This window comes from Chrysemys picta, chromosome 2 (genome assembly GCF_011386835.1).
Source record: "Chrysemys picta bellii isolate R12L10 chromosome 2, ASM1138683v2, whole genome shotgun sequence".
NCBI lineage: Eukaryota > Metazoa > Chordata > Testudines > Emydidae > Chrysemys > Chrysemys picta.
In genome coordinates this window covers 256,513,558-256,531,365 of record NC_088792.1, presented here as the reverse complement: position 1 = coordinate 256,531,365, position 17,808 = coordinate 256,513,558, and the positions used below count along the sequence as shown (strand labels likewise).

The 17,808-nt window shown below is 40.5% G+C and overlaps 1 protein-coding gene across 13 annotated transcripts in view; it reads right to left on the bottom strand.

Moving 5' to 3' along the window:
* ZFPM2 (zinc finger protein, FOG family member 2) overlaps positions 1 to 17,808 on the bottom strand; it is a 440,553-nt gene that overhangs the window by 401,477 nt on the left and 21,268 nt on the right. The window contains exon 1 of one of the 13 annotated variants that reach the window (XM_005287267.5): positions 5,886 to 5,902. The exons of the other annotated variants lie outside the window; for them this stretch is intronic. The gene's annotated coding sequence lies outside the window, so the exon portion shown is untranslated. Of the gene's footprint in view, positions 1 to 5,885; positions 5,903 to 17,808 lie in introns of those variants that run through there. 13 annotated transcript variants of the gene reach the window in all.

Here is a 17,808-nt window from a genome sequence, read left to right as displayed (position 1 = left end):
TTGAAGTAAAATAGGCTGTGGGGGAACAGTGATGGAAAGAAGTGAATGAATCTGGTCAACAGGAGATTTGTACATTTCTGAGATGGAAGAATTCGATCTATGGTGTTCTCTCCCAAGAGATCTGATTTTTTACAAAAAAATACAGTATACTCTGTTACCAAATTGGAAAAACCCGTTACTTTGGGGTAGGTTCATTTATTAGGGTTACTCTTCTGGAGGGGGGTGTTCTGTAATTCTTTCAATGTACTACTTGTGTCACTTGTGTTCTCATACGGAGCTCTACTTCTCCCTTCCGCAAGTTCCCTCCCAATGGAGCTATCCTGCAGGACCTAGGTTCCCCAGGGCTGGGTTTTTCCAGCCCCAGAATCAGACGAACGAACACACACACACACACACACACACACACACACACACACACACACACACTAACAGAGCGTGTCTGCGTGTCTGAGAGGACCAGGTTAATCAGCACTCCCAAGCTGACCCCTTATATGTCCCTGGACTCAGTAGGCTGGGTCAAGCAGCATTTCCAAGCTGTCACCCTCATATGCCATTGGCACCGCACCGGAATAGAGTACGCCTAAGCAGGCTGGATCGAGCAGCACTTTCAATCTGCCACCCTTACATGCCACTGGACTCAGCGGACTGGGTTGAGCAGCACTTCCAAACTGCCACCCTCATATATCCCAGGTTCAGCATGTCCCTATCCATACTTTAATGTTACAATTGTTCTGGTAGTAACCCACTTGATGAGCAAACCCCACAGGATTTTTGGGCGCTGCAGGTATCTTTAGCTTAGGTATGAGGAGCATTGCTGCAGAGCAAATTAAGAAGCCAAAAAACACCCACGGGGGGGTGGGGGAGAGGGGCAGGGGGAGAGAGAAGAGAAAGAGAGTGAGAGAGAGAGAAGCAACCAGCTTAACCATGAAAGTTATTTATTGCCAGGTAATAACCGTAGGGGAGCCAAACAAACAAAACAGTTATAATATTAAATCTAACTTAAATTTGATTATAAAAGTCAGGTTTAGAAAACTATAACTGATCACACAAGTCAGGGTCAGAAGGCTATACCGAGATATAGAGAAAGAGAGAGAGAGAGAGAGAGAGAGAGATGGGTCCTCACCACTCCATGAAGCTTGAATCGATCGGGGTTCCCAGGTGATGGTGGTAGCTGAGGGTACAGAGTGCTGGAGACAGGCAGAACCCCCAGCACGATCAGTCAGGCGAAGATGAAGTTCCAGTGGAACTGATGCAGATGTTGGATCAGAACACTTACTTGAGCATGGGTAGGGTTTTTTGTAGGTAAAGAAGAATGGTTCAAGGGAGAACACTAGATTTGTTTGTAGGAAAACTGATGGCTCAAGGGAGTATACCAAAGTTGTTTTGTTCAGGCTAGACAATAGGAACTGATCATTCCTGGCTATGGGCGGTGTTTCTTCATCACAATACAATTAGGCAGCTTCAGTATTTTGGATACCAATAAAAGATTTATTACTAGAATTGGTCTGATAACTACTGAGCTGGGTGTGTGCAGGCTTGGGTTCATTAACATCTGGAGCAGAGATCCCCCATCATGCACTGCTTCCCTGCTTTTCTGGTCCCAGAATTCCATGCGGTTCTTGCCTTGGAATCTCTGTTCTCTATTCTGTATGCCAATGGAGATGGATAATAGGGTTTCAGATAAATGGGAGTATACTTTATTTATTTTTAATTTTGGAATATAAACTCATTGTGATAGACAATATTACAAATGTGAATTACTCTACATCAAAGTAACACTTTTTTCATATAAAAAGGTTGGTATGCATCGGAAGCAACATAGTAGTAGCTTTGAGACTATGGTGTTAAAATGCCACTTACATGCTTCAGAGATTAGGTGGGTGAGGCAATACCTTTCGTTAGACTAATTTCTCTTGGTGAAAGTGAAAAGCTTTAGAGCTTCCAGAGAGCTCTGTGTAAGTTCAAAAGCTTGTCTCTTTCACCAAGAGAAGCTGGTCCAATAAAAGATATTACCTAACCCCCATTGTTTCTCTTATGCACTAGGACCAACACATCTACAAAAATACTACAAACAACCTACATGCCGGTGATAAGAACATAAGAACGTAAGAACAGCCATACTGCGTCAGACTAAAGGTCTATCTACCCAATATCCCGTCTTCCGACAGTGGCCAATTCCAGGTGCCTCAAAGGGAATGAACAGAACAGGTAATTGTCAAGTCATCCATTCCCTGTCACTCATTCCCAGCTTCTAGAAAGCAGAGGCTAGGGACACCATCCCTGCCCATCCTGGCTAATAGCCATTGATGGACATATCCTCCATGAATGTATCTAGTTCATTTTTGAACCCTGCTATAGGCCTTCAGAACCTCCGGAAAAGAGTTCCACAGGTTGACTGTGCATTGTGTGAAGAAATACTTCCTTTTGTTTGTTTTAAACCTACTGCTTATTACAGCGCCCAAAAATCCTGTGGGGTTTGCTCATAAAGTGGGTTACCACCAGAACAATTGTAACATGAAAGTGATAGGGATAGGGATAGGGATAGGGATAGGGATAGGGATAGGGATAGGGACCTGCTGAACCTGGGACATATGAGGGTGGCAGCTTGGAAGTGCTACATAACACTTCCTTATTTGCTTTCTCCACACCAGTCATGATTTTATAGATCTCTATCATATCCCCCCTTCGTCATCTCTTTTCCAAGCTGAAAAGTCCCAATTTTATTAATCTCTCCTCATATGGAAGCTGTTCCATACCCCTAATAATTTTTGTTGCCCTTTTCTGAACCTTTTCCAATTCCAATATATCTTTTTTGAGATGGGGATTTATACCATGAATTTATATAGAGGCAATAAGATATTTTCTGTCTTATTATCTATCCCTTTCTTAATGATTCCCAACATTCTGTTTGTTTTTTTGACTGCTGCTGCATATTGAGAGGATTTTCCAAAGAACTATCCACAATGACTCCAAGATCTCTTTCTTGAATGGTAACAGCTAATTTAGACCTCATCATTTTATATGTATAGTTGGGGTTATGTTTTCCAATGTGAATTACTTTGCATTTATCAACATTTAAGTGACTTTTGCTGCTGAACATTTAGAATATAGAATATACTATCTACAAGTTTTGGAATTGTAAGTAGTAAATACTTTTTTGTAATTTTCTGATTTTATTTACATATTAGAAAAAAACTGATAATTTACAAAAAAATCTGAAATCTTCCTATGCAGAGGAGCACTCTCTGTCAAATTCTGTTCCCAGTTATAACAGGACCGAGGTGTATAATTCATTAGGCCCCTTATCTTGACAGTATCATTGAACAATCTACAGTGATAAGCCTCACTGGTTACCGAAATACATTGGTTACCACATATAATGAAATCAGTATTACACCTAGCATACTGATATAATATCAGAACTGCTGATTTTGAAGGTGATAACACTGTATTTAGAAGTACCCCGGAAATGAAGGAAACCACTAGTGTAGACAATCCCTAACACTTTAGTTTTGCTTTGCTAAAGCAAATTATCATGAAGAAGTGAGCCTAATCTTGGAATCTTTACACAGCCAAAACTCTAACTGGTTTAAACAGCAGTCACTACAACAAGTTCAGACCTTTATTTACAATGGTCAAGAGATTCTAAGGCTATTAACTAATCAATGCCACAGACCTTACCCACACAGAACTCTCATTGGCTGCAAGGTTTCTATCATTTTGTGACATTTGTTTTATATCATTAAAACAAGCAATAGGTCATCATTTTTATTATTTTTATTTTTAGTACTGAATAAACTACTGGAGAAAATTGCTGCTATTTACTTCTTCTTTAAACAAAGTGGGCCATGTTCATTTGGAAGCCTAAATCAGTATGCAGAGTTACCTAAACTCAAAGGGCATGCTGGGTATTTGCATGTGTAATTTGGTATTCAAATAATAACCATGCAAACAATTACATATGCAGGTACACTCATTTCTGTGTACAGACCTCTGCACTCTTTTTAAAAAAATGAGGCAATAAGGGGTTCCTCGAAAATGAACTTTGATACTATCAATGCCAAATGTGTTTAGATATGTCTAATTTTTTTTTTAAAGACAGGCCCAAATGTCAGCCATAAATCTCTACTTTTTTGTACTGGTGGGCATAGTTTTTGATGGTATAAGTAGTGTTAGACCAAAAAGAAAGTATACCTAGGTAGCGACAATCATTATGAGAGACACTTAGGAGCTAATTCTGCTTTGATATGATCTTAAATTCTCATCTGTGGCCAACATAACACACTCATGGGGGGCTCAGCCAACAGTAGCACTGGTAGTAACAGTAGTGAAGTGTGGGAGCTATCCATGCAGGACTGCTACTTCTTTTTGTGGATTTGGGAATTCATTCCTTGTGAGGACTTACTCCAAACGACCCACTCTGGGAATCTTGCAGGAAACTCTGCAAGGATTTTCTTAACCCTCTGGCCTTATACATAGAAGGGTGTGATTTCTCCCTAGTTCATCAAGAGCCTCTATTATGATTATTATTATAATCATCATCATCATCATGACAATGCCTTTTCAAAGAGGACTACATCAAAGTGCATTAATAAACTGTTAATATGTGTCAGCAGGGTCCACACAGACAGTTCATCCACTGCAGCAAAATGTAGATTCACAAACCAGCTTGCCACAAACGAATTGCTTGTGTAGACAAGAATGACTTCATTGTGCATGGATCCATGTATCAATGCAAGTGCAAACACTAAAACTTCAAATGTCTTAAAAATTTGCATTTAATAAAAAATATTTCACATGTACAGTTAGCTGCTTTCCACATTAACACAGTTGTGTCTTTAGTAATAAGAAATCATAGCTACCATATTTTGGATACTGTAATTACAGCAGACAATCATGTATGTCTCTCTTTTCAAGAGCTTAAAACTTTCTAAAAATATGAACATTTTGTCCCCAAATTTTGATGCTAGTTCTCAGCACAGAAATGGTTATTTATGGCAAATTTGTTAAAATTTCGTTTGGCCAGTTTTGAGTTGAGCATAAATTAAGTGCATTTCACACTGTAAACAAGTATTCAGATATTTTTAGTGCATGATGGGCCAAATTCTCTGTTGGTATAAACAGTCACAACTCCACTGAAGTATATGGAGCTGTGCCAATATATACTCACAGGGAATTTGGATCAGTACCTCAAAAACAACATAGAGCTTTAGTGAAGAATTGCACTGATAAATTGATGACACAAGTTCTACAGTATTAACACTTCAAACTTCCCACTAAACAAGCCTTCAATGAGTTCAATGCATCCAATGTTTCAAATTTGTTTTAAAATGAACAAAGTGTTAAAGCTGTGAACAAATTTATATTAATTTTTTTAACAACCTGCCAAGATGTGGAGCAAGTTCAGAGGAGGATGAGCAACATCTTCATCTATTGCATGAGGTTTGTCACCACATCATGACAGTACATTGAATTCAGTGGCCACACATTCAAATTTACACGGCACTTGTGTTTATTTCACTATATGATCAGCAAAGGTATTTTCTTTTTTCCTCTACTTCATCGATTTTGAAGGAATACTGGGCAGTTTGCAAATCTAACCACAAAGATGCTTTTGTTTTCACTTTTACATTCATATTACAGAGCTAAATGTGGTGTGAAAATTATAACAAAAACAAAGTGAAAATAGTATTGATTTATTCAGTGTGTAGATCATCCACAGTGCTACTAGCTTGTTTTACTTTTCTACATTGCAATTAGAAGTAATAGAAGGCACAAGATTAAAGCCCAGAGTTGGGCTATCATTTTAGAACTATTTAAATATACAGATGCTAAATGATCATACCTCAGCTGTACACAACTATTGCAACTCGTGTTTCACTTACCAGATATTCTGGTTTAAAACAGAGCAGACTGCTGTTCTGATAACATCTGCTACAACAAATAACAAAAAAAAAAAGTGTGAAGTCTGATGAATGTTTAAACAGAACATTTTTTATGGATCAGCTAAATCTTTTCTGCTTTTTAATTAAAAGTAAAGAAAATGGAACTTAATTATCCTGTAAAGATTAGCTTGTGGGCATCTTCCTGTAAATTACTTCTAATTGAAAGCAAATTGTCAAGTGACATTCAAAGTACTGTCCTTTAAAACACAGCTGTTCTATTGCTGATTTCAGTGCATTACAGTGCTTTCTTATTACGATATGCCATATCTGAATATTTTAACAATTTGACTAGTTTTGTATGGATTTCCATTTAGTATATCTTAATCACATTTCCTCCTCCAAAAAATAAAAAAGAAACATTAGCACCCATATTGCATTGCACTCTCTTGAAAGTACTCTCTAAAGCACTTCTCTCAGGTTTACACTTTCAGGTTTGTTTGGTTAACCACTATTTTGCATAGAAATGTAGGTCCATGTGGTGGGTGGCTATCACAGTTATCCTGTTATGTATCGCCAGTTAGTTATATTATTCTTATTACGGGTCACAGTTTGTTGACAAAAATACTATAAATATTTTCAACAAGTTCAAATGGTGTCTGTGGTATAAAATATAAATGGCCTTTTGCCTGAATGATTGACTGTATTTACATTTGTAAAAATACCAGTCTATTTTAATCATATTTAATAAATATTCTAACACAAAACTATTTAATATTAATATGAGCTTACTAAACATGCCATTAAATCAGTTTGATAAATCATTTATAAACATTCTGTTAAACCTATTTATCAGCTCAGTAGAAACCACAATCTCAGCCTAAAAACCTGTTATTCTCTTTTATTAGATTCTCCTTGAAACTATGGGATTTCATTTTGATGGATAAGATTTCAGTCCTCTCCTTATAGGTGTGCTTTTCCATCCCTAAGGGAAAAAATCATTTTATTCTATAACTATAAAGAACAGATGCAGGTGCAATTCATACTTGTTAGAGTAATTTTTATGCAATATCTGGCATTTACACCATGCTCTTCTCATCTCTAATATATATATATATATATCGTATCGTATATACTCGATCATAAGCCGGTTCATTTATAAGCCGACCCCCCACAAGATGGATAAGTAAAAATGGAAAATTTTTATGACCCATTCATAAGCCGACCCTATAATTCTGGGGTCAGCAAACTTTGGCTCCCGGGACATCAGGATAAGCCGCTGGTAGGCCGAGATGGTTTGTTTACCTTGAGCGTCCGCAGGCACGGAGGTAAACCTAAGTAAACAAAACATCCCAGCGCGCCAGCTGCTTATCCTGACAGGTTCGGACAGCAACTGGTGGGGAAATGTTTTTTGGGGGAAAAGCTGGGGGTCAGGGGAGTAACCCGTGACCACCCCTCACATGACCCCACCCCTAGCCCAGGACCCCCACACTCTCCCCATCCCATCCCTTCCCACCTTATCTGGGGCCAGGGGAGGATGTCTCTGGCCTGGCTGGAGCTGCTCTGGCAGGCTGGGCAGCGTGGCCGCAGCCTGCTCCGGTGGGCTAGACCAAGTGGCGTGGCCGCAGCATGTTCCAGCGGGCTGGGCTGGGTGGCGCGGCCACAGCCTGCTCTGGGGGGGTGGGAGGGGAGCGGTACGGCTGCAGCCTGCCAGCCCCGGAGCTGCAGCTGCTTCGGAGGCTAGGGGGAGAGCAGTGTGGCCAGAAGCGGAGAGACTCTGGCCCCGCCTCTTCCCTTCTGACTCTGCTGGCTGTGCTGCCTCTCCTTGCTCCCTCTGTTGGGGGGAGGGGCTGTGTCACACCTCTCCCTCTCTATACCCATTCATAAGCCGACCCCCATCTCGGGTGCTTCCCTTTTTTACTAAAAAAATTCAGCTTATGAACGAGTATATACGGTATATTCCTATCTAGACTGAGTTTACACCCTCTTCAATAACAAATGAAGTTAGTCTTTTATTGTTTTAAAATACTTTTTTTTTTACAAGATTAGGCTGAAATGACTGTTTGCATTCCTTTAGAAAGCAATTGTGTAGCTATCATTTGATCATTAGACCCAAAATATTTTACATGTAAAAAAGTTTAGTTAAAAAAGAACAGTTCCACCACATAAAAATGGGTGTCTACTTTTTTTTTTAATGCACCTTATGATTTAGCTTTTAAATAGTTAATTTAAACAAGACATAGTTGGGACTAGCTCTAAATCAAATCCTCCAATGAAGAGTTCCCATGTGTGGATGTATGGGTCTTAAAAGGCAAACCATGTTGTTCTTCTCTGTTTCTTTAACCTTAATATGTAAACAAACACCTTTTTCTAATTTTCCTGTTTTTATACAAAACTTATATTGACATGGCTGAACTTTTCCCCCCCTCACTTTGTGTACCTAATGTGAAATTATTGTAGGGCTGTCGATTACTCACGTGATGCAGTTAACTCACACAATTAACTCAAAAATTAATTGTGATTAAAAAAATTAACCATAATTAATCACAGTTTTAATCGCACTGTTAAACAACAGAATACCAACTGAAATTTATTAAATATTTTGGATGTTTTTCTACATTTTCAAATATATTGATTTCAGTTACAACACAGAATACAGTGTGTACAGAACTCACTTTATATTATTTTTATTACAAATATTTGCACTGTAAAAATGGCAAACAAAAGAAATAGTATTTTTCAATTCACCTCATACAAGTACCGTCGTGCAAACTCTTTATCGTGAAAGCACAATTTACAAATGTAGAGGGGGTTTTGTTACATAACTGCTCTCAAAAACAAAACAATGTAAAACTTCAGAGCCTACAATGCCACTCAGTCCTACTTCTTGTGCAGCCAATTGCTAAGAGAAACAAGTTTGTTTACATTTACAGGAGATAATGCTGCCCACTTCTTATTTACGTCACCTGAAAGTGAGAACAGATGTTCGCATTGGACTTTTGTAGCCAGCATTGCAAGGTATTTACGTGCCAAACATGTTATGCTAAACATTTGTATGCCCCTTCATGCTTTGGCCACCATTCCAGAGGAAATGCTGCCATGCTGATGATGCTCATTAAAAAAATAATGTGCTAATTAAATTTGTGACTGAACTCCTTTGGGGAGAATTGTATGTCTCCTGCTCTGTGTTTTACATGTATTCTGCCATTCATTTCATGTTCTAGCAGTCTCGGATGATGACCCAGCATGTTGTTCATTTTAAGAACACTTTCATCGCAGATTTGACAAAACACAAAAAAGGTACCAATGTGAGATTTCTAAAGATAGCTACAGCACTTGACCCAAAATTTAAGAATCTGAAGTGCCTTCCAAAATCTAAGAGGGACGGGGTGTGGAGCATGCTTTCAGAAGTTTTAAAAGAGTAACACTCCAATGCGGACTACAGAACCTGAACCACCAAAAAAGAAAATCAAGCTTCTGCTGGTGGCATCTGTCTCAGATGATGAAAATGAACATGCATTGGTCTGCACTGCTTTGGATCGTTATCAAGCAGGACCCATCATCAACATTGACATATGTCCTCTGAAATGGTGGCCAAAGCATGAAGGGACATATAAAACTTTAGCGCATCTGGAACATAACTATCTTGCAATGTCGGCTTCAACAGTGCCTGTTCTCACTTTCAGGTGACGTAAACAAGAAGCGGGCAGCATTATCTCCTGCAAATGTAAATGTAAACAAACTTGTTTGTCTGTGCAATTGGCTGAACAAGAAGTAGAACTGAGTGGACTTGTAGGCTCTAAAGTTTGACATTGTTTTATTTTTAAATGCTGTTATTTTTTGTACGTAATTCTACATTTGTAAGTTCAACTTTTGCGACAAAGAGATTGCACTACAGTCCTTGTATTAAGTGAATTGAAAAATACTATTTATTTTATTTTTACAGTGCAAATATTTATAATAAAAAATAAACATAAAGTGAGCACTGTACACTTTGTATTCTGTGTTGTAATTTAAATCAATATATTTGAAAATGTGGAAATCATCAAAAAATATTTATATAAATAGTATTCTATTATTATTTAACAGCGCGATTAATCGTGATTAATTTTTTTAATCACTTGACAGCTAATCAATGTTGATCTTTGGCTCTCTCTCCTACTCCCTCACATGGAAGGGAAGGGCGTATAATAATTTATATTATTAATAAATGTTGTTATTTTAGTAGGAAGGTTATAGGGAAGAGATGAATTTTGCATTTTATCCTGAAAGCAGTAAGATGTGTGGTCATCCTTATCTCTTGTGAAAAGAGATTATAAAGATTATGTTATATCCCATTAAAAGATTACATTTCCCTTCGTATGAAATACACAGTACCCACTTTATCCACTTGACTATACTTCCCAGTTAATATTCATGGAAATATACAGGTGCTGTAACAGACACAGCAGGGCTCCTTTGTTGTAACGTTCTGTAGAAAACGAACTATAGGGAAAGCAATGCCCTGGAGGAGTGCATCTTTTCCCTGATGTGTCCAAGGAAGCTTGTTGGTTCAGCCTCCGGTGCCTGGAAAGTGCAGCAGCTCATGGAGTGGCTTAGTAATTTCATCAGTAGCTTAAATGGTCCACTCCTGCAGACCTCTCTGCATTTGATTGGTGTTTGGGGGATGTATGCGCTACCAAAACTGAGCCAACTCTTTGGAAAACTTTGTGAAGTTTATTAGTCTCCCAATAAGCTTCATAGGGTCTCCCGAAGTAGGTCACCACACAGTCCCATTTCAGCATTTAATATTTTTTTTAAATTTGATTGTCAAGATTAGAAATGTGACCCTGTACAATAAAAGTTCAGAACAAGGATAGCAAAGCAGTCACTGTTCTTTGGAGGATAGAATTAAAATTCAAAATGATCTGGACAAACTGGAGAAATGGTCTGAAGTAAACAGGATGCAATTCAATAAGGACACATGCAAAGTACTCCATTTAGGAAGGAACAATCAGTTGCATACATACAAAATGGGAAATGACTGCCTAGGAAGGAGTACTGCGGAAAGGGATGTGGGGATCATAGTGCATCACAAGCTAAATGAGTTAATAGTGTAACACTGTTACAAAAAAAGTGAACATCATTCGGGGATGTATTAGCAGGAGTGTTGTAAGCAAGAAACAAGAAGTAATTCTTCCACACTACTCCACGCTAATTAGGCCTAAACTTAAGTATTGTGTCCAGTTCTGGGTGCCACATTTCAGGAAAGCTGTGGACAAATTCGAGAAAGTCCAGAGAAGAGCAACAAAAATGATTAGAGGTCTCGAAAACATGACCTATGAGGGAAGATTGAAAAAACTGGGTTTGTTTAGTCTTGAAAAGAGAAGACTGAGAGGGGACATGATAACAGTTTTTAAGTACATAAAAGGTTGTTACAAGGAGGAGGGAGAAAAAAAAATTTTCTTAACCTCTGAGGACAGGACAAGAAGCAATGGGCTTAAATTGCAGCAAGGGCAGTTTAGATTGGACACTAGGAAAAACTTCCTGTCAGGTTGGTTAAGCACTGGAATAAATTGCCTAGGGAGGTTGTGGAATCTCCATCATTGGAGATTTTTAAGAGCAGGTTAGACAGACTCCTGTCAGGAATGGTCTAGATAATACTTAGTCCTGCCATGAGTGCAGGGGATTGGACTAGATAACCTCTCGAGGTCCCTTCCAGGCCTATGATTCCGCCTCAAAAAAATCATGCAGCCATGGCAGATAGAAAGGTTTCTATAATACTGTTGTGAATACTGTTATTGCAGAGGTCTATACTGACACCTATTGGTGCCTCGGGTATGCACCCCTAAGGAGCGAAGGGTAGGAAGACAGTCTTTGAATGAATGTGAAGTTTCATCAGTTTTGTTGGAAAACAAAAAACTATTGGGAAAGCCTGTACAACTCCTTTCCACATCCTCACCCCACCGACATGCCCTGTCCCTTTTCAGGGACCCATCTCACAAATCTATATTTTGATGGATGACAAAGGTTAAACCCTGAGTTTTGTAACTTCTTGTTATTACAGAGGCCATCACCCTAGAAGAAGTGTCCACTGCATCAAGTGAAGACTGGAACGATATCTTGGCCACCAAGGGAAGCCTAAACTCCTCCCTTCCATCTTCAGGGACTTTCTTAGTAAAACTGGACATTGCATCCCACTTTACGAAGTCCTGTTTAGCTAACAGCACCTGCTAGTTCGCTATGTGCATCTGGAGAGCTACCATGGATTTATATAGAGGCAATATATTTTCTGTCTTATTAGCTATCCAATTCTTAATAATACCATGGCACATTGAGTGGATGTTTTCAGAGTGACGTTTTCAGAGAATTATCCACAATGACTCCAAGATCTTTTTCTTGAGTGGTAACAGCTAATTTAGACCCCATCATTTTATATGTATACTTGGGATTATGTTTTCCAATGTGCATTACTTTGCATTTATCAATATTGAATTTCATCTGCCATTTTGTTGCCCAGTTACCCAGTTTTGTGAGATCCTTTTGCAGCTCTTTGCAATTTGCTTGGGACTTAACTATCTTGAGTAGTTTTGTATCATCTGCAAATTTTGCCCCCTCACTGTTTGCCCCTTTTTCCCTTGTCGGTTCTAGGGGAGCCTCAATAATAGGGAAGGCTACCTTCCTGGGGCAGCAGCCTGGAGAATGCCTAAAAGCTTGTGTGTGTTCTCTTGCACAAACGCAGCTTGTATATCCAAAGCCAAAGCCTTCCTTCCCAGAAGTTCCTGATGAAAATTAAAATAATCTGGAACCTGAGGAGAAGACTCCAGGTGGATCATGGGGTCAACAGGCAAGAAGGAAGGAAGATTAACAGGAGCAGATGGATCCTCCCATGGTAAAATTGGTTCCTCAAGCAACAGTTCCTCCTGCAGCACTGGCTCCTCTGGAGGAACAGTGTATTTGAAGACCTTGAAAGATCTACCTCCATTTTCAGTGGAGAAACTAAAGTTCTGATCCTGCTATTAGTTCCTTGTAGATAGACAGATGTACCCACAGAGCCCCATCGACTTTAATGGGACTCTGCAGGGGCACAGTTACTAATTGTGATGGGAAAACAACTAATTACCTTCTAGACATCTAGCTTCTGAGTTTGAAACATCTGGGGTAAAGCTGCTGAAAAATAGAGATAAACATGCATTCATACCTTAATCTAAATGCTTTTAAGGGTCATGAACACTTTTATTAGAATATAGAATTCTGACCTTTGAACAGTAAAACAGAATTGCTCCCAGATCCACAGAGACATATTATCTAAAAGTGTGGACCTCCATGGACCTAATTCTAACCTCATTGTACTTTGTAACTCCACAGAAATCAACAGAATTATACGTGTTTAAGATCTGTGAAAGCAGAATGAGCCTTATGTGTTTGAGGGACAAACAGCAGCGTACACACTTGACATGAAATCTACTATCTTCTAGAGCAGGGGTGGCCAACCTGTGGCTCCGGACCCACATGCAGCTGTTCAGAAGTTAATATGTGGCTCCTTGTATAGGCACCGACTCCGGGGTTGGAATTACAGGCGCCAATTTTCCAATGTGCCGAGAGGTGTTCACTGCCATAGGGCCTGCCCCCACTTCATCTCTTCCCGCCCCCTCCCCTGAGCCTGCTATGCCCTTGCTCCTCCCACTTCCCCCTCCGAGCCTCCTGCATTCCATGAAACAGCTGATCGGGAGGTGCGGGGAGGGAGGGGGAGGCGCTGATCAGCGGGACTGCCGGTGGATGGGAGGCGCTGGGAGGAGCTGATGGGGGGATGCTGACATATTACTGTGGCTCTTTGGCAACGTACATTGGTAAATTGTGGCTCCTTCTCAGGCTCAGGGTGGCCACCCCTGTTCTAGAGTTTCTTAAGAAATCTCTGTTTGACCTCTGCATTTGTGCTCAAAGATCAAAAGAGGGTAGAGTCAAACTTTCCCCTCAGTTTTCAGTATCCTGCCACCTCCAACAGGCAAACCAAAAACAAAAATATAAGTTGTGGAACAAACAATATTCATGAATCTATTAAAATGTGAAACAAATAATTTTCCATAAAAAAATTATATAAATTCTATTAAAAAAATATAAAACAAGACCAACTTACTGATATGTTTTAAATAGCCTTCATTTTATTTGTTTATTTCACCATCTAAGAGAAGACACAACACAATAAAATTGCATATATAAGTTATGAGATTGCACTGAATACTTCATGGCTTGCTCTGTTCCCAAACAGAGAAAAAGTCATGTCACATGCCACCTTTTCAGTTCTGATGTGTTACTGCAGGCTGAAGCTTTATATTCATGTCACTGTTAGAAATACTATATGCCACAAAATGATGCAAACTTTACTGCCTTCCTCAAAAAATTAACCACTTGGTAACAAAAGAATAAAAAACCCTGAGTTAAAGTCTTGGAAAAAATAATGATGCTCATTATTAAAATACATTTGTGTGCAATTTTTAGTTCTATATGTTCATTCTGTAAATGATTTGGGATCTCTGGATTTAAGTTATTTAAAGAGTGTTTTCAACTATTTTATTTTTTAAACAAAGCTTTTAAAAAAATCACTTCTTAAATTCAAAACTGTAGGCACATAGACTGAAGTTCAGTTCATCCTGTTCAAAGTCGTCCATGCCAACAAACTCCTCTGGTACCCCTTGGCAGGTGGGGGAGGGAGCAGTGGTGGAATCATTGTTCAGAACAACAGCACAAAATGACAGCACCACACTTTAAGGAGGGAAGGAATTGTCTGCCTTGCCAGGAGAAAGACTATACTGCTGGGGGGAGGAGGAGCGCTGCAGAAGCAGAGTGGGTCAGTATGGTGATACTGACTCATCCCCCAGGGACCAGAAGGGCAGGGTGTTGATAAAGGGCAAGCTCGGTGGGAGAAGCCCCTTTTCCCTGGACTATGTGGAGCCTCACAGTTAACATGCTTATGGATCTGATGAGGATCCTGGAGAATGTATGTTGTGGCAGACTGGATGTGGCCTTGTTCAGGGCAGCATTTCTGGTAGTATTTTTTGGAGCTTTCAGGATGAGCAAGCTAGTACCTGCGGGCTAGACTCTTGGCAGGGGCATGCAGTTATATTAAACTTCCTAAAGTCAAAGACAGGTCAAGGAAGCTGCAGCAAATTCATTATCTTAACAGAGGGTGGCGAGACCGGGGTCTATCCTGCGGAGGCTTTGAGGGTATACATGGTGATAAGCCTGGGGAGGGATGGGCCACTCTTTATGCATGATGACAGGAGTCCCCTCAGATCATATCAGTTTGTTACAATGTTGAGACAGGGACTGATGAGGTTGGGGCTTCCAGCCCAGAAATTTGGTTCCACTCATTCATGAGTGGGCCAGCAACAGCAGCAGCACTGCTGGGTATGGGGGCTGGGGCAGTTCAGGCAATTGTGCATTGGCATTTGGAAGTATGCAGAATGTTCATGAGACCCCAGATGGGAGTCAGCATTAATTTTTGTTGTGTTTTCATTCCAGATGGGGAAGACAGGCCATGCAAACAGTGGTATGAATCTGAGGGCAGAGTATTGTTTATTGGGCACACAGGCAGGTGTCCAGGTTGCCTGAGGGTTTGCAGCTGGGGCTCAATGATGAAGCAATCCTGAGCTGGCAAGGAAGGAGGGGCACGTTATGGGACCAGTGGATGCCATTTTTGTACAATGGAGGGCTCCTCAGCAAGCACCAGATATACCTGTGGTGCACCTTGAGGGAAATGATTTGTGAATGAGTAAAGGGGTAGTCTTAATGTTTAGAACTAAGAGGGCCTTGAGGCAGATCCTGGAACTTCTTCCAGGAGTAAAAATTGTGTAGTCAAACATGCTTAAACGCAAAGTGTGGTGGGGAGCTGTGAAGCTCCCACCCCCCAACCCCCCACCACAAATCAACAATGCTAGGAGTTATGTGAGATGGGAGGTGGCCAAATTCATGGCAGTCAGAGAGGAGGGTGGTAATTTTGCATCCTGACATAGCATATGGGGAACCAGAATTATTCAGGGAGGATAGGGTTCAAATTTTTGGCTGACACTAAAGAGGGCATTAGGAGATGTCTGGGAATCCAGCTGGATATAGGAGAGAGGTAGCCAAGTTAATTGCTGGCACCTCCTCGTGGCGGAGTGGATACAGTGATTAGATAAATGATTTGATAAAGGATTTAAAGGAGATGTTTGTTAAAGGAGCAGAATAGAGGTGTTGGGGTGTCTATGTCTGGCACAGCAGGGAGCCAACCACCACCCCTCCTTTATAACCCACCTTAACCTTCATTCGAGGGGAGCAGGGGATGGTCAGGTCCCAGCAGCGGATTGGCTGGAGACCAGGATGGAAAGGGAGGGCTGACGGAAGCCCCTGCATATATATTGAAGTGATCATGAATTTACCTGCACTGTACACTTTTATCTTCTGGGTAATTTCAGGCAACTAATGAAGCCTAATTAAACAATATCTAGTGTCTGCTGTCCTTCTTCCAGTATAGCCAGACAAAAGGTCTCTACATCTCCTTCTGCACTGTAAAGGTAAGCTCCAGACCAGCTCTGAACATACTAGCACAGTGGATAGTACTGGAGCAGGCTGCAGGAGGGGACACTAGATCCAGGCTTACATAGGTTCAGTAACTGAGAAATCCTAGATAGGGAATGTTAAGGGGTTATGGTCATTATCTCAGCTCAGGTGTTTGCAGGATGGATCAAGAATTCCACTCCAATTTTCACACAGCTCTCAGCATGCAGAAAAAAAATAATTTTTTTTCCGTGTCCATGTTTTGGTATACTCCATTAGATATACAATAAAAAGTATTAAATCAAATAATAGAAACCAAGATGAAAATTTTTGTTTTTCAGTAAAGAAAGCTTTCAACGAACTGCTACAGAGTTTGTTTTCCAGTATATAACGGAAAACTACTATAAAATTACTGTACATCTAATGGCATAAAAAAATTCTTAGAATCCGATTCTGCAGCTGTTCTGTCTGTCAGTTGTTAATGAATGCAAAACAGTTTGTGTTTTCCTACACCTTCACTATATTACAAGCATATAACTCATTAATGGAAAGCTCTTTTGTATCAATCAAGTTTGAAATTCTTTTCTCTGCAAGTATTCATTGCATACATGAGATGCTATTATGGTCTTTGTGAATGAAATAATAAGTTACACCAGAAGTTCTCAAACTGCGGTCCATGGACCACCAGTGGTCTGCAAGCTACATTCAGGTGGTAAGCAGATAATTCCCTCTAAGGTGCGTGCCTGGGCTGCCACACACACGAGAATGAAGGGCCACCCACCTAATTAGTGGAGCCACACAAGCGTGGCTCCACTAATTAGGTGCCTGGACCCTGGAGAAGATGCACATGTAAGGTTAGGTGGTGGCCTTAGGGGGGAATAGGTGGGAATAGGGTAGGTGGGAGGGGGCAGTGGGGTGAGGAGGGGGTGGGGGGAATTTGGGACGTTTAGGCTGCGGTGGCCAGAGAAAAAGGCGACTTTCCCCAGCTCCAGGGCTGCAGCTGCCAGGCAGAGACTGCTCTCCTCCCCAGCCTCAGCTCTGTGACTGCTGTGGCAGGGGAAAGAACCCCTCCTTCCCGCCCAGCTCGGTGGCTACTGCTGTGGGGGAGACCCTCCCTCCTTCCCAGCCCCAGCCTGGGGGCTGCCGCAGCGAGGAAGAGCAGGCACATCCATCGCATTAGAAAGGTAAGACTACTGATATTAAAATATGAGTTTTGTGCTTTTATTTGTAGAACAAAAAACATTAATTATTATAGGGTTTTTTTTCTATAGTGTTTTTATCCAAAGCACTTTACAATAGTTAGCTAATGGTACAAACAACATTTGGAACGATCATTAAGTAATCCGCCAAGACCCTCAGCAATTTTCAAGTGGTCCGCGGAAAAAAAAGTCTGAGAATCACTGAGTTACAC